Genomic DNA, 24,838 nt, shown 5'->3' with positions numbered 1-24,838 from the left:
AATACTACCCCCGCCAATTCTGGCGGTGGGTGTAGCATTCCACCCTTCTAGAGGGAAAAGACATGTAGCTTACTGCTTTACCCAGTTAAAGTTAAACAGAGCCTCAACACCACAAAATGGATGCTGCTGCCACAGACACAAGTCTGACCTCCTGTTGCTGGATGAAACTCCAGCAGGGAAGGCCTGGACAATAGGTTTCCTGTCCAGGGAGGTGCGGGCACCTCCCCAGACAGGGGTTTTGTGTATTGGGGCAGGGAGGGCTGCATTCAGTGAATGCATCTAGACACTGCCTGGGGCACACAAGGTGCTCCATGCATAGCCCGGTTCAAACCAGTTGCTGGGGCACTCCAGCCCCAGCTCTGGTGCAAAACTGGACAAAGGGAAAGGGGTGTAACCACCTCCTTCTAAGGTCCACCCATAAGGGGGACCTAATCAGGGACTCCAGCCCCCTTTCTTAGTATAAGTATAAAAGCTGTGTCCCGGGGACTTTGGATTATCCTGGACGAATCTTTGAAAGACATATCTTGGACCTTCGACATTCCGTTCTGATTGGTAGACGGAAGACATCTCCCTTGTGGTCAAGGAGTGACCACCCTGTGCAAACAGGCACCAACAGCAACTTCGCCAGTCTGCAGTTTCAAGACTCCCGTCAGAACCCGAAGACTCTGCGACTAAAAAACTAGACTTCCAGACTTCTCTGACGCTGAACTACATCAACAGCAAAGCTGAGACCTGTTGCAGATACGAGAGACGTGGGACCGGACATCTTGGACATCCTCCATTTTGCTACCTGTGCTCCTTTCCTGAAGCCTCAGTAAGTTGTGCATTGGGGTACAAGAAGCCCCAGCCCCGGCACCATTTGCCCCGAAGCCCAGGCTCCCACACTCCGCGAGTGTCCTGTGGGCCCTGCCTTCGCATTTGAGCATGATGCATCTTCCTGGTTCCTTGCCCATTGGCTAGTGAGCCCCCTGAAGTCGCCATCTTTAATTTACTTTGCTTTCCTGTTGCTCTAGGCTTGCTTCAGCTTCTCTGCAAAGGAAAAGTGCCACAGACCTTGCAAGTCTGCAACAGAGCCAATCTGGACATCCTGCGTGGGTTGCGGTTGCCAAGGCCTGTTAGGTCCAATCTGGATACCCACACAGTAGTGTTCTAGAACCATTATGGGACAGCTCGAATCCAGCGCCTGGTCATCGTCGATGCCTCCTGGACCTCGTGGCTGAAGAGACAAACTCACCTTCAAGTACCCAACATCAACTGGTTCCTTCCTGGTACCTACCTGGTCACTAGCTAGTGACCCAGACTCTCTCCCCCCTGCTTTCAGGTTCTTCACATCACTGATCCACCCTTGTTTCCACCCAGACACTTGTCCTCTGGTCGCCTGCAGCACTTCTTTGCAGCTCTCCATAGAAAACGGCAACGAAACTCGACACGAAAAGACATCTGTGCACCCGACTGCCTTGGGTGAGGTAACACGAGTACTTCGGTGCTCCCGTGGGTATTGACACTCGAAGTGTCCTAGTTTAAAAAGATTCCATCCTAGTCCATCCGGAAGTGTTCTTAAATTGCATATTTGTAACTTCTTCGTTTCCCGTAGAAAGTCAATGGTATCCTGCGTCTGTGTTTAGACACTGCACACGTCTCCCGTGGGCCTCCTGCTTCCTAACCTTTGTTTGTTTAGTGTAGCCCCAGCTATTCCACAGGCCCCAAGCTTGCTTTCTTACTCTCATGTGGTACTTATACCACTTTCTTAGTATATGGTTTGTGAGGCCCCTAGGGTATAACGTATACTGTGCAACTTATCGAATATTAACTGTGTGACTTTTATTGTATTTTTGCCTCTGACCTCATAAAGAGTGCAGAGGGGGTGGGTTTAGATTAAATACATATATATTTGATATATACCTTGTGTGGTGTCCTTTCATTCGGAATTCAAGGGATTACATATGGTAAAACAATTAGCTTAACTCGCCTACTGAATTCTTAGTCTAAAGACTGCTAGTTCATGCTATCGCTAGTATAGCTTTCTATAAGGTTGACTTTACAACCACCATCAATAAGGGTCGATTAGACTGGTGTAAGGTGCCCACTAGAACTAGAGGACATCATATTCCAGGCTAACTTCTCACAAGGCTCACTCCAACTGATCTCTCAGGCATACATAAACACTCTCACTCTATGACATCACGCTCACTCCAACTGAACTCTCAGGCATACATAAACTATGGTATTGTAGAAGAGGCCCCAAGTACTTGTGTAGCCCCTCCTACAAAATGTTTTACACTTGAACATTCTTCACTGACTCAATCGTGAGGGGGATTTCCTCATTAGTACAGCGGGGCTAGGTTCTTTGCAACTCAGGTAATTTTTTGCAAGTTGTGCCTCTGGTGTATTACAGATGCAGGTGCAAAGGCAAAACCTAAAAATCCTTAGGAGGCACACTAGTGCATGATCATCGCAACTTCTACGGTGCCCCTTGTGAGTTGGGATGGGAGTCCCATAGACTTCTAGACTTTCCCTACTTCAAAGAGAGCTCAGTCCTCGTTCAGTGAAAGTTAGAAGCACAGTTTCAACCCATTTCATGGGTTTCTCTGATTACCTTTCCTTAGTGATGTAATAATTAAAGGGCATCTAGATTTTACAAATGTCTGGGGTTATAGGTGTTCCTTCGTGCTAGTCTAGCTAGCACCGGATACTGAAGGTACCAGCATCATCAGAAAAAAATAATTTCTGAAGGAAAAATCCTAATGTTTCTTTGATGAATTTTAGATGTTTTCTGTTGCAGGTGACACACAAATGGGGAACTGTTTTTATCAGGAGAAGTATGAAAACACAGAATAGTAATACATTGTGTTAATATCTATTGAATTTCTCTCCATTTCTGACTTTCACAAGTAAGCTCATATGCAAGAAAGAATACAGATTGCAAACAGCCCTCTGAATCACAACTCTTAATGAGTATACCCGGATTCAGAGCTGCACTGATAACAATTGTCATTAAACTTATGTTGGGTACAGTTCAGAAATTAAAACGTTTCCTGCATACTCATTTTTAATTTATTCAGTTTTGCCATATGGATTGTGGCATGATGGTTGATCACTCCTGGGTAAATACTTCAGACAACTAATAAACACTGTATGTCATGGCGACTAGAAGAGTCTGAGAGGCATATCAGCATATTGCTATTGTAGATCAGCCAACAGTACAAAAAAGTATAGATAAAAATATTGTCTCCCATTTCTATTTTGTTCACACTTACTTCATTAGATTTTAATTCAACAGATATTGGGGGATATTCTCAAGAACGTGTGATAACCATTGCAAAATAAACTAAATGCAACTTCCAACATCGCAGTTTATCAGGAGAAAATAACTCTGTTTTAACTAAGTATTCACAATGCGAAGGCACCATGCGATAGGCCCCTGACAACAACTCATCAAATGTCCGCGATTAAGTCAACGTGAAGCCTCAAACATGCGAGACACAAACGCAAAAATACTTGCGATGAGGCCACTCACGATACAAAAGCAGTGCAAACCAGAAGCAGGCCTGCAAATCCCACGCCTCTGGTGGGAAATGCACTATAAAAGCAACCAAAAACATACACCAAAAATATTCCAAAGTGCTTAGCAACATGGATGCAACCAGACTGAGTGCAGAGGTGAACGTGAACCACACAAGCCCCACAGACCACCAGCAAGGAACAGCGGGCTTGGGGAAGTCCAAGGAGAAGAAGGAGAGGAAGACGGGGTGCAGTCCACAGGAAAAATAGATCAGCACTACAAAGGTGACTGAACACTACCATCGACTGACACAAAATTGGATACCCGTGAATGCAGTCGGAGTGTCGAGGAGGTCAATGGAGGAGGCCAAGAGGCTCTGGCACAATGTGATAAGCCAAACCAAGCACAGACCCGCTGACAACAGGAAAGCAGCAACAGAAACTGTAGGTGGGAGTCCTGCGCCACAGGAGGAGCTGGAGGAAACGGAGGCTACAGTCAACAGTGTGGAGACGGTGTAAGGAGGTGGGAGTATGGACACAGCCCGAGAGGACCTGACACAACATCAACATGGTGAGTAATGACCAGGGACTGGGGGGACGGGGGAGATGGGCACCATGACACACATGCACAATGATGTGTAGCACACTACACACCCACAATGACCCAGGTTCATGTCCCTGATCCCCATGGCACACTGCAGCACACACACATAGCTATCACAGCACATCCCACAACAATGTGGCACATAGTGCAACACCAACACTACAGAACAGGGGACACAACTGGGTCCACACATGCACAGAAACAGGCCAATCAAATTGAACAGAGCAGGAAACTGTGAGATGCATATGTATGTGTACATCCTCACATCCATCAATTAGTCCAAATGTCCACTGTCCCCCCTCAAATTACCAGCACCGCTGTGTGACAATGTACATTGTCACACAGTTTGCAAGTCAACAATTACAATGCGCCAACATAAATGTCAACACAATGTCAACAGGCATCTCCCCTTAACATTGCAGAGGGACAAACAACACCTCCTGCAGGGCAGACTAGACAACCCATCAGTGATGCTGGAGACGACCACCACACCTATGACACCAACGCCTTACACCAGCTCCTGGAAATCTCAGGCAACCCAACCTCAGGAGTAGGGTAGCCAAGCTACATATAGGAGACCCCAGCCCCTGCACAGACGACACAGTAGGAAGTACCCGCCACCACGGCTGGCTCCCAACACTTCACTGACTCACACATTGCTTTCCAATGCCAGGTGTCAGAATGCCAAATGGAGGTGTCCGAACAGGTGCGGTGGGTTCAGAGCTCATGGTAGCCATACTACATCCTATATGGGGTGTTGTAGTCCCATCAGGGACCACCTACACCCCACAAAGGAGACTACACTTGGGCAGAGACACATGCATTTGCACATTTCCTGTACTAAACTGCGCCCAGAGCCCCGGCATTAACATCCACACACCCATGCTGGTCCTCCGTATGACAGCCCAGTACACCCCTCGTACGTATTGAGTGGCCAGCAAGAAAGCTACAACTTCAAGCGCCAACCCGCTGCCTGCGATAACATGCTTTGCGTCCGCTGTACACAGTAAGGTGTGCCTTTAACAAACACGCAGTTTGTTTATAGGCACACATGGTCACTGGAGACACATCTTCTGGCCCTTTACGCAGCTGCAGTGTAGTGAAAGCACTATACATTTACCCAACGAGGGAGCACTTACTGATTAGCCAGTAGAAAGTACTGTAGGTTTGTACAAAACGGTGGCATCTTTGTGGGCAAATACGCAGGGCAGGATTTATTCTGGCACAATGCTCCTGTCACAAAAATTAAACGTCAACAGGAAGCACTTACAGTTACAAATTAAGCAGGTGCCCGAGTTGAAGCTCAAATTCAGTAGAGTATTAATCAACCCTAAAAAATTGTGAGCAAGGTATAGGCTGGGCAAGTGTAACCTTGAGGAGGTCTCTGCATCCATGAATTTCCTGAGCACCATCCCCGTGTAGTCTCCTTATCTACTTCCCTGCTTGGTCTCTGACCCTTTATAGACAAGAGGCATGTGAACACACATTGAAGCCCCGTCCGTTTGGCCCCACCACACACACTTGTGCTATGAAATGTATTCACGCCCTTTTCCCACTATGATGGACAGCTTACTCAAGGGACCTCGGAGCCTTTTGGCGCGGTGACACACCACTGCCACCCTCTGGTTCAGCACTGCCACCCTCTGGTTCATCACAGCACCCTCTGGTTCACCACTGTCACCCTCTGGTTCACCACTGCCATCCTCTGGTTCATCACAGCACCCTCTGGTCCACCCCTGCCACCCTCTGGTTCATCACTGCCACCCTCTGGTTCACCACTGCCACCCTCTGGTTCATCACTGTCACCCTCTGGTGCAACACTGCCACCCTCTAGTTCACCACTGCCACCCTCTGATTCACAACTGCACCCTCTGGTTCACCACTGTAGATTATGGGGAGAAAGCACACCTGCCCAGCCTCAACCGGGGGCTAGTTAATGTGTTACTGAATTTGAGCTCCAAGTCCAGCACCTGCTTCCTTATCTGTAAGTGCTTCCTGTTGTGGTTTAATTTTTGTGACAGCCTGGAGCATTGTGCCATACTTGTAACTATTCTCTTACCCTGCTTCGAGGATCAGAGCAGGGTCAGAGAACAGTTGCAAGTAGGCAACGAACTCTGGAGGCGCCGCTCAGGAAGCACTTACAGGGTTACAGCAGGTGCCCAAGTTGAAGTTAATTTCTTTGTAACCATTTTGTAAATGGTTACAAAGAAATTAGCTACAACTTGGGCACCTGCTGTAACCCTATAAGTGCTTCATGTACTTCAGTTTTTGAAAATGCGTCCTGCTCGTGATTTCACAGATTTTTCTGCAATTTCGCGAGATTCACGGACCGCGAAATTGGAGAAAATCTGCAAAATCCGCGAAAAGAACGGATTTTACGCCCATGCTTATCAGGTAGTTGTTGGTGCTGGCAACAAATACAATAGTATCAATCTCAAAGGGGGGAGAGAGATTAGGGCGAAAATGGATTTGTTCTCCCACTCGGCTAATGTTTTTAAACTAAGAGTATTCTGTAGTAAAGTAGCAGGAGACCACAGATGTGCCACAGCTGGTTTATTGCAGGAAAGCAGCAGAGAACAACCTCAACACAAGCTGGCCAGGCACAAACTGTCACCACCTAGAACACTAGGAGGAGGTAGAGCCATCTACATTCTGGAATGAATGACACAGGTAAGAATCATGGTACAGCATGGAAATAGAGGAAAGATAGATATACAACATATTCACTTCTTAGGTGGCGGGTGTTTGCTCCAGTGGTGGGGAAAACCCTAGTTGTTTTGATACCCCTCACACACCAACAGGCCCCTTGGTGTCATGCTACATCAACGGAGTCCTCGCACCCCTTTCGGGGTGTGGCGTGCTGCAACCGGCGACTACATGGGAGCACTTACAAAGACTATGTGTGGTGTGAGTGAGGGTTTTCTATGTACGTGCGTGGTGAGGTTTTATTCTTAAGTGAGTGACGTTAAAAAGTACCTGGCTCGTGAGTTAACAAAAAATCTTTATTGGGCCCCCTGGCTGGTGCTATTAAAATTAAGTGTAGGAAGTATGGTATGCAAAACAATGTGCATCACCTCCTTTTTGTGTGTGTCAACATGTTTCGGTTTAAAAAAACCTACTTCAGGACTGGGGTACACAAATCCCCACCTTACTCACGTTTCTCTACTTTTTGACGATTATTAATACAAAAAGTGAAATATATAGTGCAGGTAAACCAATGTACCTAACAATACGCCGCTTGATAGCTGACCAGGAAAGAGAAGAGGATAACATTTTTATTTGTGGTAGTCCGCTTCTTCAAAAAACTGCAGGTATGGTGACCAGTGGGTACAGGTAACAAAGCGCGGCTGCAATTGCTAGACAAAAATGCCATACTACAGGTGCAAATTGTGCCTATGGTGATTTATTGGAAAAGAAAGACCAGACGCACAAACATTTAACATAAAACACACACACTAGGTTAGGCGAGTTCATATAGTATCATTTGGTGTGGTCATAAGGCTATTACACCCTGTTTGGAAAAGAGTGAGAGTAAAGCATTTGGTAGCTCCCCCTTCGTGTAACATACTGTTTTGAAGGGATTTGGTTGCCTCATGAGCCAAAATCTGGACGTAGGGGTCCCCGGGCTAATCTGCTACCTGGGAGAGCAGCATGATTAGAGTGTTGCCGTTACTTACACTTTCGTAGGAATGGTAGCGCTGCTCAGGATGTCTATACTCACGAGTGCTGCAAGGTAATACCTCCTGACCGACCCTCCCGCGGCTCCACTGAAAGTGACAGGGTGGCGTTGGCCGGGCTATTTATACCCTTACCGGCTCCGGACTGATTAATTAATTGTTAATTAAGGTATCCGGTTTGCCCTTACATGGGTTTTTGTCAGTTTTGCTTGTGTCTCCCAGGTATTGTGTACCGCTATTGCGCATGCGTCTAGTGTGTGTCTCTGATCTGTTCTGAGCATGCGTGCGGGTTGGACGCTTTAAACACAGCTCTCCTTTAATTGGAAATAGTTCTGACTGCAATATTCTTTACAACGGGTGATGATGGCCCCGTTGCGAAAAATTCAGAAGTTAGGGCAAATGTCATCTAAGCCAAAATGAAGGGGTTTGGAGAAACCATTTAGTTAGGTGTAAGTGACGTCTACCAATTATCCCGTTTTGTACAGTCCGTTGATGGGCAGGTATTTGTTACAAAATTGTCATATGCTTATCACCCTTAGCAGGTCTCGTGGGCTACGGCCTATTGTGTTACGCCCAACTCCTATCACTGCCTCGCAATAAAGGGTGCCGGCATCCTATGTAACCAGATTTTGGAAAATGATGTGGGGCACTGCATCAGGTTTTTTAGTAAGAGAGTTCTACACGAGTTGCCCCCAGGGGATGGCATCGTTGAGGCCTTGTATGTGGGTCCCCAGGCGGAACACCCATCTTTGTTCTTTCTCAAAAAGGCTGTGTTCAGACGGTAGTTGTTCAATAACTGTCCACCTTAATTCATTGACACAGTGTTGTTGTTCCCAAAAATGTGCAGCCATTTTGGTGGTACTTTTTTTACAACGGATGTTGCTCCTATGTACATTCAGTCATGTTTTCACTGGTCTGGTGGTCATGCCTATGTATTCGAGTGTACAGGGGCAGGTGATCATGTAGATAACATTTCTACTATTGCAGTTTGTCAGTTTCCGCTGTTCCCATTTGGTTCCATTGGCAAAAATCAACTCTTTGCTCTTCTATGTCAAGTGACAGCAAGCGCAATTACCACATGGGAAATGGCCCCCCAGCCTGTGTTTTGAAAGCTGTAGTTGTTGTTGAGGTTTTGGGTGGGTATGGACCAATATGTCTTTGAGGTTTTTTCCTCATTTGTGAGCAAACATAGTTTTTTCTATGTTTAATAATCCACTTGTCAGAATGCGCCAGTGTTTATTCACAATTTTTGACACTTTGTTAGAGTGGGAGCTATATGTGGTGACGCATATTGGTCTGGTGGGTCTCGGGTCAGCTGGGATTTTGTTCTCTAATAGAGCCTCCCTATTATTGTTTCTGGCCCTCTTCATGGCTGCATTGATAATCCTGTCTGGATATTGTCTTTTCTGCAGCTTAGTTTTTAAATCCTCTGCTTGTGACTTTTAGTCTTTCACTTGTGTGCAGTTTCTTCTCAGACGGAGGAATTGTATGTATAGTAAGTTCATCCGCAGATGTCAAGGGTGAAAACGGTCGAATCTGAGGAGCCAATTTCTTGCGGTTGGTTTAAAGTATGTTGTCGTTTCCAACCTTCCGTCTTGCTGAAAAATGTTGAGGTCGAGAAACACAAGGGTCTTGTTGGAAATCGAATGGGTACATTTTAGAAAACGGTTCTGAGTGTTGAGCCATTCCATGAACTGAATTGCTGTTTGATGGTCACCCTGCCAGATCACAAACACATCATCGATGTATCTTTTCCAGGTTAGCATGTGTTGTTTGTAGGGGTTGTTGTTATGTAAGAACTTGTTTGTTTCCATGTGATGGACATAAAGTCCGGCCAAGCTTGGCGCAAATGTGCTCCCCATATTTGTACCATGGCTCTGGAGGTAGATTGTGTTGTCGAATTCGAAGAAGTTTTTTGTTAGGGCTAATGTAATACACTCCATTACCACTCCTCGTGGGGTCTGGTACTTCCAGTTTGTGCTATACAGAACCTCCTCAATTATAACTATTGTTTCATTGTGAGGGAGGCTTGTATAGAGGCTTTGCACGTCTAGGCTGAGTAGTAGCTGGCTGTGTGGATCAAAACTGAAGTCTTTAAGGAGTTGTAACACCGACTTAGTATCCTTTAGATAGGTGTCAGTCCCTTGTACTAAGGGGCGGAGGAAGGCGTCCGAAAATTTTAAGAGGGGTTCCAAGATTGACCCTATACCCGAGACGATTGGTCTACCCGGGGGGTTGTCCAGGCTCTTATGTATTTTTGGAATACAGTAGAAATATGGTGTCCTTGGTGTCTTTTGTACTAGGAAGTCTGCCTCCTTTTTCGAGAGCCAGTTGTGTGCTAAGGCCTCCTCGACCATTCCCCTGATTGTGATTCTTTTGGACCCAGTTAGGTCTTGGGGTAAAATGGTGTAGTTGCGTCGGTCTGATAGTAGTCTCAGACATTCTTGTTTGTCAGCTGCTGTCGTGTGGACCACTATGGCCTCCCCTTTGTCGGCGGGCTTTATGGTCATGTCTTTATTGTTAGTCAGTTCACGGATAGCCTCTTTTCCAGACGGCTAGTGTTGTGAAAGACTGGACGTGTGGATGAGTCTAGTCCCTTTAATTCGTTCATTACTGAGTTCTCAAAGTCCAGGACCTAGATAGGTAAAGTTGAATCTGGCGGTGTGAATGTGGACTTAGGTCTCAGGCCTGTGTCTGTCTCTGTGGTGTTTTCTTTTCCTGTGAAAAGAGCCTGTAATTTGATTTTCCGTAGGAATTCCTCTATTTCAGTGTGGAGTCTGAACGAGTCAAGCTTGTTTGTTGGAACAAAGCCTCAGCCCTTGTTCAGGACTTCTCTCTGTGTAGTGGTCAGTTCCCACGGGGTGATGTTCATCACTAGGTCCCCTTCCGGCTGGTTGATGGGTTGTTTGATAGGTCCCCCTCATGCTTCTTGTGTTCATTCGTGGATCCCCTTGGTTTGGGTCTGCCATGTCACTGTGTTGCCTTTTCTGTTTCGGCCGCGGCGCGGTCCCTGGAGTGATCCTAAAAAAGGTTGGTTGTTGTAGAAACCTGGATCGAACTCTGGGCCCCAATGTGGGTACATGGGGCCTGTTGGTGGTGGTGCATAGTTGTACGGTGGGAAGGGAGATGGGCCCGTGTATTGGGAGTAGAATGATTGTGCTTGATACCCTCTCCATCCTCCCTGCCTCTGGAATTGTTGTCCCTGTCGTCTCTGGGATCCTCTGTATCTGGAGTTGCTGCTCGTGTTTGAACCAGATGACCCTGTGTCTGTACCATCACTCTCATTGTCACTGTTCACGTTGGTGTAAGGGTATGCAGTCTCAGGGGTAAAACGGTACTTGTCTTTGTTTAATTTTTTGAATTTGCTTTGTTTAAGTGTGGCCTCGAAATCCGACATCTGTTGATTCAGTTCTTCCAGTCTTTTCTCGAGTTCAGCTGGCTTTTGGTAAGACTTCAACTGTACTTCAATTTTCTGTATATCAACCTTCAGTTCTTGTGTTATCCTGGTGGCTGTTTTTACTATTAACACTAACCAATCCCGTGTACAGTGCCATGAGATTAGCGACCATTCTTTTTTGAAGAGTTTATCATTCTGAAAAATGAACGGTTCATTTTTTACCAGCAGTCCTTGTGGTGCAATCTCATTCCTCAATTACTCCGTCATTAGTAAGCCATGGAGTGTTGTCTTGATCTGTGTCTTTCTTAGATTCATCAGTTCATCCCAGTCACCTACTCTGGTTCCTGGTTCAGTGCTGCTAAGGCCTTCAAAAGGGTTGATAGCTGTCAGAATTTCATCTATCACATCCTCGCCATACGTGAGTCCATGTTCTGACTCCATCATGTAGATGTTAGTGTGTGGTTTTATATGTGTAGGTGTTGTGAGTATCTGTATTGACGTGGGAAATAGGGTAACTCCCGCAGCTGCGCGCTGCCTGTATACCATCAATATCAAAGGGGGAGAGAGAGATTAGGGCGAAAATGGATTCGTTCTCCCTTGGCTAATGTTTTTAAACAAAGAGAATCCACTCCTTAGGTGGCGGGTGTATGATGCAGTGGTGGGGAACACTCTAGTTATTTTGATACCCCTCACACACCAACAGGCCCCTTACCTGCACTATAAATTTCACTTTTTGTATTAATAATCGTCAAAAAGTAGACTAACTTGAGTAAGGTGGGGATTTTTGTACCCCAGTCCTGAAGAAGGATTTTTTAAACCGAAACATGTTGACACACACAAAAAGGAGGTGATGCACATTGTTTTGCACACCATACATCCTACACTTAATTTTAATAGCACAGCCCGGGGGCCCAATAAAGATTTTTTGTTAACCCACAAGCCAGGTACTTTTTAACGTCACTCACTTAAGAATAATACCTCACCACGCGCTCACATAGAAAACCCTCTCTCACACCACACATAGTCTTTGTAAGTGCTCCCACGTAGTCGTAGGTTGCAGCACGCCGCACCCCGGAGAGGGGCGCAAGGACCCCGATGATAAAGCATGACACCAAGGGGCCTGGTCTGTGTCTGTACCATCACTCTCATTGTCACTGTTCACGTTGGTGTAAGGGTATGCAGTCTCAGGGGTAAAACGGTACTTGTCTTTGTTTAATTTTTTGAATTTGCTTTGTTTAAGTGTGGCCTCGAAATCCGACATCTGTTGATTCAGTTCTTCCAGTCTTTTCTCGAGTTCAGCTGGCTTTTGGTAAGACTTCAACTGTACTTCAATTTTCTGTATATCAACCTTCAGTTCTTGTGTTATCCTGGTGGCTGTTTTTACTATTAACACTAACCAATCCCGTGTACAGTGCCATGAGATTAGCGACCATTCTTTTTTGAAGAGTTTATCATTCTGAAAAATGAACGGTTCATTTTTTACCAGCAGTCCTTGTGGTGCAATCTCATTCCTCAATTACTCCGTCATTAGTAAGCCATGGAGTGTTGTCTTGATCTGTGTCTTTCTTAGATTCATCAGTTCATCCCAGTCACCTACTCTGGTTCCTGGTTCAGTGCTGCTAAGGCCTTCAAAAGGGTTGATAGCTGTCAGAATTTCATCTATCACATCCTCGCCATACGTGAGTCCATGTTCTGACTCCATCATGTAGATGTTAGTGTGTGGTTTTATATGTGTAGGTGTTGTGAGTATCTGTATTGACGTGGGAAATAGGGTAACTCCCGCAGCTGCGCGCTGCCTGTATACCATCAATATCAAAGGGGGAGAGAGAGATTAGGGCGAAAATGGATTCGTTCTCCCTTGGCTAATGTTTTTAAACAAAGAGAATCCACTCCTTAGGTGGCGGGTGTATGATGCAGTGGTGGGGAACACTCTAGTTATTTTGATACCCCTCACACACCAACAGGCCCCTTACCTGCACTATAAATTTCACTTTTTGTATTAATAATCGTCAAAAAGTAGACTAACTTGAGTAAGGTGGGGATTTTTGTACCCCAGTCCTGAAGAAGGATTTTTTAAACCGAAACATGTTGACACACACAAAAAGGAGGTGATGCACATTGTTTTGCACACCATACATCCTACACTTAATTTTAATAGCACAGCCCGGGGGCCCAATAAAGATTTTTTGTTAACCCACAAGCCAGGTACTTTTTAACGTCACTCACTTAAGAATAATACCTCACCACGCGCTCACATAGAAAACCCTCTCTCACACCACACATAGTCTTTGTAAGTGCTCCCACGTAGTCGTAGGTTGCAGCACGCCGCACCCCGGAGAGGGGCGCAAGGACCCCGATGATAAAGCATGACACCAAGGGGCCTGGTCTGTGTCTGTACCATCACTCTCATTGTCACTGTTCACGTTGGTGTAAGGGTATGCAGTCTCAGGGGTAAAACGGTACTTGTCTTTGTTTAATTTTTTGAATTTGCTTTGTTTAAGTGTGGCCTCGAAATCCGACATCTGTTGATTCAGTTCTTCCAGTCTTTTCTCGAGTTCAGCTGGCTTTTGGTAAGACTTCAACTGTACTTCAATTTTCTGTATATCAACCTTCAGTTCTTGTGTTATCCTGGTGGCTGTTTTTACTATTAACACTAACCAATCCCGTGTACAGTGCCATGAGATTAGCGACCATTCTTTTTTGAAGAGTTTATCATTCTGAAAAATGAACGGTTCATTTTTTACCAGCAGTCCTTGTGGTGCAATCTCATTCCTCAATTACTCCGTCATTAGTAAGCCATGGAGTGTTGTCTTGATCTGTGTCTTTCTTAGATTCATCAGTTCATCCCAGTCACCTACTCTGGTTCCTGGTTCAGTGCTGCTAAGGCCTTCAAAAGGGTTGATAGCTGTCAGAATTTCATCTATCACATCCTCGCCATACGTGAGTCCATGTTCTGACTCCATCATGTAGATGTTAGTGTGTGGTTTTATATGTGTAGGTGTTGTGAGTATCTGTATTGACGTGGGAAATAGGGTAACTCCCGCAGCTGCGCGCTGCCTGTATACCATCAATATCAAAGGGGGAGAGAGAGATTAGGGCGAAAATGGATTCGTTCTCCCTTGGCTAATGTTTTTAAACAAAGAGAATCCACTCCTTAGGTGGCGGGTGTATGATGCAGTGGTGGGGAACACTCTAGTTATTTTGATACCCCTCACACACCAACAGGCCCCTTACCTGCACTATAAATTTCACTTTTTGTATTAATAATCGTCAAAAAGTAGACTAACTTGAGTAAGGTGGGGATTTTTGTACCCCAGTCCTGAAGAAGGATTTTTTAAACCGAAACATGTTGACACACACAAAAAGGAGGTGATGCACATTGTTTTGCACACCATACATCCTACACTTAATTTTAATAGCACAGCCCGGGGGCCCAATAAAGATTTTTTGTTAACCCACAAGCCAGGTACTTTTTAACGTCACTCACTTAAGAATAATACCTCACCACGCGCTCACATAGAAAACCCTCTCTCACACCACACATAGTCTTTGTAAGTGCTCCCACGTAGTCGTAGGTTGCAGCACGCCGCACCCCGGAGAGGGGCGCAAGGACCCCGATGATAAAGCATGACACCAAGGGGCCTGTTGGTGTGTGAGGGGTATCAAAACAACTAGGGTGTTCCCCACCACTGGAGCATACACCCGCCACCTAAGGAGAGGATTCTATTTGTTTAAAAACAAATACAATAGTGCACACTATGAATATGGAAACATAAAAACACAGCATTAAAGAGACAACTGCAGAGCATCATGGAGATAGCCGGAGCAAGTACGGAGGTCACATAATGAGCGAACAGAAGTGTCCGTGAGTTACAGTGCACTGAGGATGGAGTACTAGAGCTGAACGCGCTCATGTGAGGATTGTGTCCCTTCGGGATATTCCTGATGCAGCTGCAGTGGGTGGTGTCATAACTGCAGCATCTTCCTCATCATCGCCCCAGGTGTCCCGCACTGCCTGAGGTGACATAGCTGCATGAGCTCTCCACAGCACATAACCAAAACAGAAATGTACGATGATTCATTGTGCACTGAGTTAGTGGCACCTGGAGTGTTGAGCAGGGGATCAGGCAGAAGTTGGCATTCACAACACGTGTGAGCAACTTCATCAGTCTGCCAGTACAATCATTTAGACACTGGCAGTTGGAGGTCGCCCTGACGGTGGTGTTGTGTGCCTCCTGCACTGACGAGACAACCGTGCCTGTCAGATCTCGATTTGATGTGTGAGCCCTGGTGGACCTCAGTTGTGGCCGGAGGCAGTGGACAGCGCAGGGCCACAAACACATGGCGTTGATGACCCAAAGCCAACGTCTCAGAGGCCATCCATTATTTCAGAAGAGAGGATCTCTTATTAAAGCTGCAGAGAGTTAGTGGCCCCAGATGCACAGTGGCCGGCACAGGCACAATGCCAAGGGACTGTGACTTGTGGTGCACTGAGGTAGGGCCATGCGGACTGAGCGGGTCCTCATCGATGTCCAAGGTGAATGTGGTGGAGGGCTGTGGGGGACAGTGGAGGGTGTCCTCCAGGGTATGATGCAGAGGGCAGAAGCCGTCCGGAAGCAGCAAATGGAGGAGTGGAATGCTGCAGACTTGTTTTCACCACCATTTAGGTATCAGCTACATGTGGTTGATGACAACCGCGATTCCATAGACTCAGCTGCCACTGTAGTCCAAACAGAGCGAGTCCATGAATGATGGTGAACAGACTTCGGTGGTGAGAGGGGATGCAGTCTGCGATGATGCCAGTACAATGTTATGAACTCGGCCATTGCTACATCAAGATTTAGTACCAAATGTGTGACTTACTCGACCGCAGTGCAGGCCGGAGGCAGCGGTTAGCAGTGGCCACGTGTTGTTGGCTCGCGATGCACAGAGTTAGTGACACCAGGGCAGTTGTCGGTAGTGTCTGATCACCTCTGTAACGATGATCCCTTTCCCTCTTGACTGCAACGCATCATCCTCTAACACCTCTCCTTTCGTGCAAGGATATGTATTCTGCCATTGTAGTATCGATGCTCAGTTCCAATTGTGTGACCTACCAGAGCGCAGTGTAGGCCGAGGGCGGTAGTCCACGTGGGCCCACAGACCTGTGTGGTTGTAATGCTATGCACAGACTTGGTGGCACCACATCGAAGGGAGTATAGTGACATAAAATCTACCATAAATGCTGTTCTCTGCCATAGTGTAATCAAGACTAAGTTCCAAATGTGTGTCCTACTTGTCTGCTGTGTATGCCGCTAAGGTACGTCAACAAGAAAGTACTGAGGTCCTTGCTCTCGGAAGCCGGGATGGTCGTAGCAGGTAGCCAGGGTCGCGGGCCTTGAGCTTGGAGTTTGCACTGGCACATGGTGTCGGTAGGTGAGTAGTGAGGCCTGGGTTCCCAGGGGCCTGCAAGTCGGGTTCAGGAACCAGTGGTCTGGGGTGCAGCAGGCGCACAGGATCGCAGGCAACATCGCTAACAGCGATGGTGTCGGCCTCATGGTGGGCTGAGGGGCGCCGTCCTGGCAGAGACAGTGGGCATTCCGTAAGAGGACCATGCCAGAGCTACGTGCTTTTTATTCACTTTCTACACTGGCCTGGCGTACGCTGGTCCTGCCCACTCTGCTCACGCTTACAGGGGGGACGTAACTAGCGATCCTAAATATCGATTCCAAAATATCGAATGGCCAGAATATCGAATTAAAAATATTGAATGGACAAAATGTCGAATTATCAAAATATAGATAGGACAGAATATTGCAATTGGGGTAGGAAATACCGAATTCCACAATATCGAATTTTATAATCTAGATTCCCACAATATCGAATTTTATAATATAGATTACCATAATATCAATTTTTTATTATTATTTATTTTTATTTATATGTATTGATAATTAATTTAATCTAATTTTAATATTAAATCGTTTCTTTCCCTACTGTTGCACTGCTTGGAGTGGGAATAGTAATTTTTACCCCTACGCTATCCAGAGTTTTCTCTACTGTTGCACTCTCTGGAATGGGAATAGTCATTTTTACCCCTACGCTATCCAACGCTTTCCCTACTGTTGCACTCACTGGAGTGGGAATAGTAATTTTTACCCCTACGCTATCCAACGCTTTCCCTACTGTTGCACCCTCTGGAGTGGGAATAGTAATTTCTACCCCTATACTATCCAACGTATTCCTTACTGTTGCACTCTCTGGAGTGGGAATAGTAATTTCTACCCCTATACTATCCAATGTTTTCCTTACTGTTGCACTCTCTGGAGTGGGAATAGTAATTTTTACCTCTACGCTATCCAACACTTTCCCTACTGTTGCACTCACTGGAGTGAGAATAGTGATTTTTACCCCTACGCTATCCAACACTTTCCCTGATGTACATGGCTGGTCCAGGTTCCCACAGTAAGTTGTGCTGTCATGTCTGGTGGGTGGGCATGTTGTTTGGCATGTTGTATGTTATTTTGTAACATGTGCATTCCCAGTGTTGTACGTTGCATGATTGGGGAGTTGAGGTGTGTGTTCTGTTCATTTGGTACTTGCCAACGAGCAGTGCATTTCCTTAGGTGCCATCCTGGTAGCACTGGTTGATGATGGACTGTCTGGAGGTGCCTGGGTGGTTGTTGTCGTCGACGTTGGTGGAGATTTCCCCGGGGACCGCTATTGCCTTCACATTGATAGAATGCATGTGCTTTCTGTTGCGGTTATTGTGTGCAGTCTTGCCAGGGGACACTAGTAGGACATGTGTGCAGTTAATTGCACCCAAAACGTGCAGGAATCCAGCTTGGTCTCCAGATGTTCCTGCGCAATATGGGGGAAGTGTAGGTAGTAGGGTACCAAGCTGATAATGTCATCCACGACCGTTGTGAGTAACTTGGATTGGGCTGGCTGTGACACTCCTCCGACTATGGCAGTTGTTGGTTGGTAGATAACAGAGGCCAGCAGGTGCAGCACGGCCAGCAGGTTTGTCTGAGGTGGGCTGTTGGTTGTCCCGTTGAGGCTGTGGTGTGTAATGTCATTCTCTGGTATCTTTACCTGCACTGTCTCAGTGTTGGTCCGGGTGAGGCGGTGGGTGTCTGGGGGGATGGGGTGTGGTCCTGGGGGTGGTGGTGGGTTTTTGTGGCCCTCTAGGGTGTCTGGGCTGCATGATCAGTGGCTCCATGGCATCTGTTTCCCTACAGGTGTACCTATGGACTGGCCTCCCTTTTCTGGTGCAAGCTGTCATCCGACTTTACACCAAATAAGAGAAGGTGATAATTTCCTGCTACTAACGCGCCTTATATCATGTTTTTTGGTCGTATCGCCGATCTGGCTGTTCATTGGGAATGTTGCAGAGTGGTGTTGTTGCGGCTTTTGGCACGGTTACACCTACTCTGTATCACATAAGCTATAGTTACCGGGGTCATCTGTGGCGATGTATTTTGCGGCTGCTATCAAGGGTAAACTGGTGAAATGGGCTGTTATCACCAGCTTGTAAATAGGGCGTAGGTTTTATTCCAACTTTGGCAGCAATAGTTCCTTGAGAATATGCCCCATTGTCTTTAGGAAAACGATGAGTGATGTACAAACATGACCTCTGGCTGAAACTAGCATTTGTCCACTTTAAGAAATGAATAGGTTTTCTGGTTCAGGGATAGGGTTTCACTCCTGTTTCCACCACAGATCACATGTAGGTAGCAACCACACAAATATGGAAAATAGACTCCAGTTTGAAAATCGCTGTAATGCAGTAAAGAAACGATAATGTCAGTTCCTGAAATCTGGTAAGGGGTGATATTAGCATATCAAACCTTTTGCACAAGAAATGCCCATTTTCTTGCACAAAATATTTTCCTGTTTTTGCAAAAAAAATGATTTTGGATTAAAAGCTCAATTTTGTTCATTTTCTCTGTTCTCTCCAGGTGTACTCACAAAACCTAGGTACCATAGAATTTCCAACACATGGGAAAAAAGGACAAATGTGCCGTATGATCTTTTGTACTCCGCACTGGGAGGGGAAAGCAGCAGCGGTGGCGGCTCTTTCATGGAAGCGTTTAGGCTCTGCCCACCCATGCCTACATACGCATTAAACCACACAGACGCCTGTAGAAGCTTTTAAGACACTCTGCACTGTTACTGTTTAATGTGAATGCTGCCACTGTTCCTCACCACCCCTTGTTGTAAATATTTTTGTCCACCCTAAGCGTGGAAGGGTATTCTCAGATGTGAGACCCTTGCTCATTGCACCATCAGGATTCAAGCAAACCGGGCCGAAGACGGCTGTAATGCCAGAAACCGGTCCCCGGGAGCTTGTTTCCTTCCCAGTGTAAGAATTGGCTTTTGTAGTTTGGTTTGCCCTGTTCCCATCATGCACTGGGACAGGAACAGACTAATTTGCATACAGCCAGGTTCTGAAACTGGGATGGTGCAGTGAGCTAAAAAACGGTGTTGGATCTAGCCCTGATCTCTTGACTGGGTGAGAGCTTTCTGCTTAATTCAGAGACTCTGTTCCTCACCACCCCTTGTTGTAAATATTTTTGTCCACCCTAAGCGTGGAAGGGTATTCTCAGATGTGAGACCCTTGCTCATTGCACCATCAGGATTCAAGCAAACCGGGCCGAAGACGGCTGTAATGCCAGAAACCGGTCCCCGGGAGCTTGTTTCCTTCCCAGTGTAAGAATTGGCTTTTGTAGTTTGGTTTGCCCTGTTCCCATCATGCACTGGGACAGGAACAGACTAATTTGCATACAGCCAGGTTCTGAAACTGGGATGGTGCAGTGAGCTAAAAAACGGTGTTGGATCTAGCCCTGATCTCTCGACTGGGTGAGAGCTTTCTGCTTAATTCAGAGACTCTGTTCCTCACCACTCCTTGTTGTAAATATTTTTGTCCACCCTAAGCGTGGAAGGGTATTCTCAGATGTGAGACCCTTGCTCATTGCACCATCAGGATTCAAGCAAACCGGGCCGAAGACGGCTGTAATGCCAGAAACCGGTCCCCGGGAGCTTGTTTCCTTCCCAGTGTAAGAATTGGCTTTTGTAGTTTGGTTTGCCCTGTTCCCATCATGCACTGGGACAGGAACAGACTAATTTGCATACAGCCAGGTTCTGAAACTGGGATGGTGCAGTGAGCTAAAAAACGGTGTTGGATCTAGCCCTGATCTCTTGACTGGGTGAGAGCTTTCTGCTTAATTCAGAGACTCTGTTCCTCACCACCCCTTGTTGTAAATATAGCCACTGCTTCTGAGACAGCTCCAATCTTGTCAGTATTCCAAGCCCTATTGAAATGCAGCAGGGGAAGCAGTGCAAAACTACAGAATTTTAAAACCCCTCTAGGTACAGAACTCACTACCGCTGACGTTCTAGGAGGAGAACCCTGATCCGAGGTCTACAATTCATTCTACTCTTTCCATTGTATCACAGGCAGTGGTAGGGTCAGGTTCACTGGTCCCACCCCAGCCTTTGAAGAGATAGGAAAGGGTGAAGTCAGAGGCGGCATTGTCTAATCACACCACTTCATGTCTTTTTATAGGCTGGGGTGGGACCAGCACACCTGAACACAGGTGATGACTTCATGGAAATGGGTGGTGTGGAAATCAGTGCCGGTGTCGTAACTTTTCTACTCTTCTACTTTGTCAACACTGTAGAGGCAGGGAGGCTGGGGCAGTTGCTGTAAATGCCCACAAGTCAACTGGAATCTCTCGCATGGAAGTTGACAGTATAGTGCCTGGAAACAGTGCTTACACATGGACATTTTATTGCTCTGCTGCACCCTTGGGGCTACACACTATATTTCTTGCAATACAACGCAGCGGGGGAACTTACCTTCTTGCACAAAAACAATTCTAAGAGGCATATAACTCTTTCTGTCTGTGCTGCAGAATGCAAGCAATAGAGGTTGTAACGAGGAGAAATAAACATAATTCTCCTCATTACACTGTAGTTGGGTAGACACACCATTATGGCACAAACCCAGGTTTACAACTCTTTGTAAACCTTGATTTGGACCAAAATTCATCAGTGGATTTCTGGGAATAGCCATATTCCACCCATGTAACACCTACCTAACGCCAAGTAATGCAAGCAGCGCTATGGTTATCTTGCATAACTTTGTATTTACTAAACCACGCAAAGTGGAATTGCTTGGATCAGTTAATATCAGAAAGGATTTTGCATCAGGGTTGTGCCACATGTGGCAAAACCCAGTTACAATTTTCTTGTAAATCTGAGTCTTGGTGTTTATTTGCAGTACAAAGCCTGTAAATATATTGTATACAACTGACTACCTGCCCCAAGCTTATTACTAAACTCACAAGCTGCTAAGATTATGAGAACTTTTCTCTGGATGAAGAAAGAAAAAACAAGGAAATGATGGACGGAAAGCTGAAACTTTTCAGATGCACCCCACAGTCAAAGATCTGGGTTGAATCAATCATCGTTCTTTTGCTCACTTCCCCACCCCAGTTCAGACTCAGCCATAGGCAAATCAGTCTTGATCCTGTTTCACATGGGAACAGTCCAGCCCGAACTGCCGAGCCTTGTGTTCCATGAACGAGCATCCTTGGACCGGTTTCTCTGTGTCCAGGGGAGTAGGCTCATACTTGGCAGTTTCTCAGGTTAATGCTGCTATTCATTGCAGGGGCGGCTCTAGGCTCATGGTGGCCCTGGGCAGGAGGGGGGTCCGGGCGGGGCAGAGCGCAGAGCGCAGAGGCCAGTGAAGGGGGGGGGGAGGGGGGGAGGGGTGTTTGGAAGTGGCCCCCAAATCCCTGTCAGGGGCCGCCACGCAAATATGTATTCATCCTCAGAGGATTATTATATTAAGGATATATATTGGCGTGGTGGCCCCTGGGGTTAGGTGGCCCTGTGAAGGTGCACAGCTTGCACATGCCTAACCCCACCACTGTTCATTGGTGGTTCTGGAAGAATGTTTCAATATATTTGAAAGTGAAAATTAGTCTCACTAAAGACGACAATAGCGCGGCAGTCATGACTTACTCCACATGGTGGTAAAGAAACTGAACACACTCAGAGGTTTAATATCAGTCTCAGTTATAACTTTTTAAAACGTCTGGTTTTGAGGAAGTGTGTATGGAATGAAGCTATGAAATTTCGCCCAATGACTCGCAGTCAATTGGAAAGTTAGTAGTAGCTAAGGCAATGTGCCTGCTTATTTTTTAAATACATTTGGGGCCAAAATTATAGCCAAGTCACGCAGCGCAGCAAGTCAGGGAAATGACAGGAATGTGCCATATGTAAGTCAATAAGGTACATTCTGCCGTTTCCCTTGCACTGGCACCCGTTTGGCTGCTGAGAACCAACGCAGGATACCTTGGTCCATGGTGCATGGGCGCCTGCTTCTAAGGGGGATAGTCTTTGTGCAGCAAGGGGCACTTTCCTGCACAATAACAATCCCTCGTTATGTCTCCTCATCACGCCTCACTTGCAGAGGTGTTGTATTTGGGCACATTCCCAGTCTACCACTTTTGGCAAATCTGGGAATGCTTTAAAATCCATGGATTCTGCATGGGAATGCCCATGCAACACCTATGGAAATGCCTCCCTTGCAACAATGTGTGCTATGTTGCATTACTCGCAATTTAGAGCCCCTCAGGGCCACACACACTGGCTTTGCGTGGCCTCATAAATCTCGTTTTAATTTACGTCGCTCTTGCACCACTTTGCGTGGTGTAAGAGTGGTGCAAAGGGGCTCATAAATATGCCCCTTGGTGTCCCTAACTGTGTGAGGATAGATTTGTGAATTGGGCTACTGATCCACAAATGTTGCATTCATTCTGAACTTTTTGTGTTAAATTATAAGATATAGAATAGTACCAACAGTCCCTCTGTCATGCATTTTAACATCTGTTGAGTATTAATAAAAAAAATCGAAATTAGAATGAATCACTTTTTTAAAGGGAACGTGAGTATTAGGGCATTGGGCAAGACATCAGTCCCGACATGAGTGTATTTCACAGTCCTTATTACAAGAATGCTCGTTCATTTTCACATGAGGAGATCGCATCAGGAAATTTGGCATGCCTAGTTGAAAAACTCGACATTGCAAAATGTAAATTAAAAAAAAAAATCATTTGGAGGAACTGACAAAATGTCCTCCTCCTAGAGGCTGCATGTCAGGTAGCCCTGTCCTGTAAACTAAAGAGAAGTAAATCAAGCGTGGGTTTTCACAAGACTTCGTCTTCTGTGGCGTGCAGCCATTAGGGTCTGTTGTCTAGACCCATCCTTCAGATTTTACATCCTGAATGTAGAAATGCTGGGGAATATTTATAAGCCCAATCGCCACAGGAACGTCATTATGATCGATGTCCCTATGGCGATAGGAAGTTCACCTTATTCACAAGGTGGCTATAAGCCACTTAACGTGGCTTAACACCACCTCGTAAATAAAGAACACTTTTAAGATATTCTTAGCGTGAAAGGGGTTGACAATGGGCGTTGCTGTAGTTGTTCCAACGCAACACCCAAATGATTTTGACGCTGCCCCATATTTCAAGGGTGGCGTAAATATACAAGGGTGGCATGAATAGGTAGCAGCGCCAATATTAAGATCAGGAAAAACCTGGTCTTAACAAGGTGAACGGGAAGAAATGCTTTAGTTCTCTTCATTTTTGTTGCTTCTATATGTGCTGCATTGTGCCGCACACATCGACACAGCAAATCACCATGTATGAGTGTTTATGTGCAAGAAGGTGTCCCTTCCTGCTAAGAAACAATCATTAAAAAATGCTGATTTTCAACTCCTATATGTGCTGCACAATGTAGCACACAAAGAGGCTGCATATTGCCATTCTGGATTATTTATGTGCGAAAGGGACACCTTCCTGCATAAACAATCATTCCCTCAACGCAGGCACCCTTGCATATTGTAATGAAGGCTTTCGTAGCTGAAATTGATTGACTTGACCGCCTATTTTGTTAGCGTATAAAAGTACTGAAATTGCTCTGATATCTTCAACTGTAGTTGTGTATTAGATTGACTCGAGGTATGAGGTCCTTTTCCTATGATCGGAGTAGTGGCCCTGCTCACATATAAGGGGTCAGCCTTCTCATTGAATATTTGCCAGTGATTTCACAGAATTTCACATAAGAGGTCTTCACTGTGAATTATGTATTTGTGATTCACTGTGCCGAATTCACTGTTAAACCCTTCACAATGACTGTGGTGTTCAAAGAGCAGTAATCAGCATACTTAAAAAGCTTATAGCTACTTTAATTTTCCAGCAGAATTGCATTTATTTAAATGAAGGAGAGTTCATTTATCATCCAAAAGGTCAGAGCATCATCTGAATTCTACTCATAGTATGCGCAGAGAACAGTGGCTGTCGTAGGATTCACCAACAGCCCAGCGACCCCCTCCCCTCTCTTATATGAGCCCTCCAAGGGCGGCAAACCTAAGAATCGACACGGGTGGCTGAAGGTCTAGCTATGCCACTGTTAAAGAAATACATTCTATTGAATAATCTTTGCAAAAGGACCATTGTACGGAAACTGGATTGCATAATGAACTGCCACTCACACGCTTGCAGTCTGATCCTTGTAGTACGCAGTTCCTGATTACTAAATAGGCAAACCAGGCAGCGGCTAATGGGCCCCACTCTTTTTACGGGCCCCGCGACAACGGATCAA

Source organism: Lissotriton vulgaris, chromosome 2_2 (assembly GCF_964263255.1).
Source record: "Lissotriton vulgaris chromosome 2_2, aLisVul1.2, whole genome shotgun sequence".
Classification (NCBI taxonomy): Eukaryota; Metazoa; Chordata; class Amphibia; order Caudata; family Salamandridae; genus Lissotriton; species Lissotriton vulgaris.
This window is presented reverse-complemented; position numbering follows the sequence as displayed.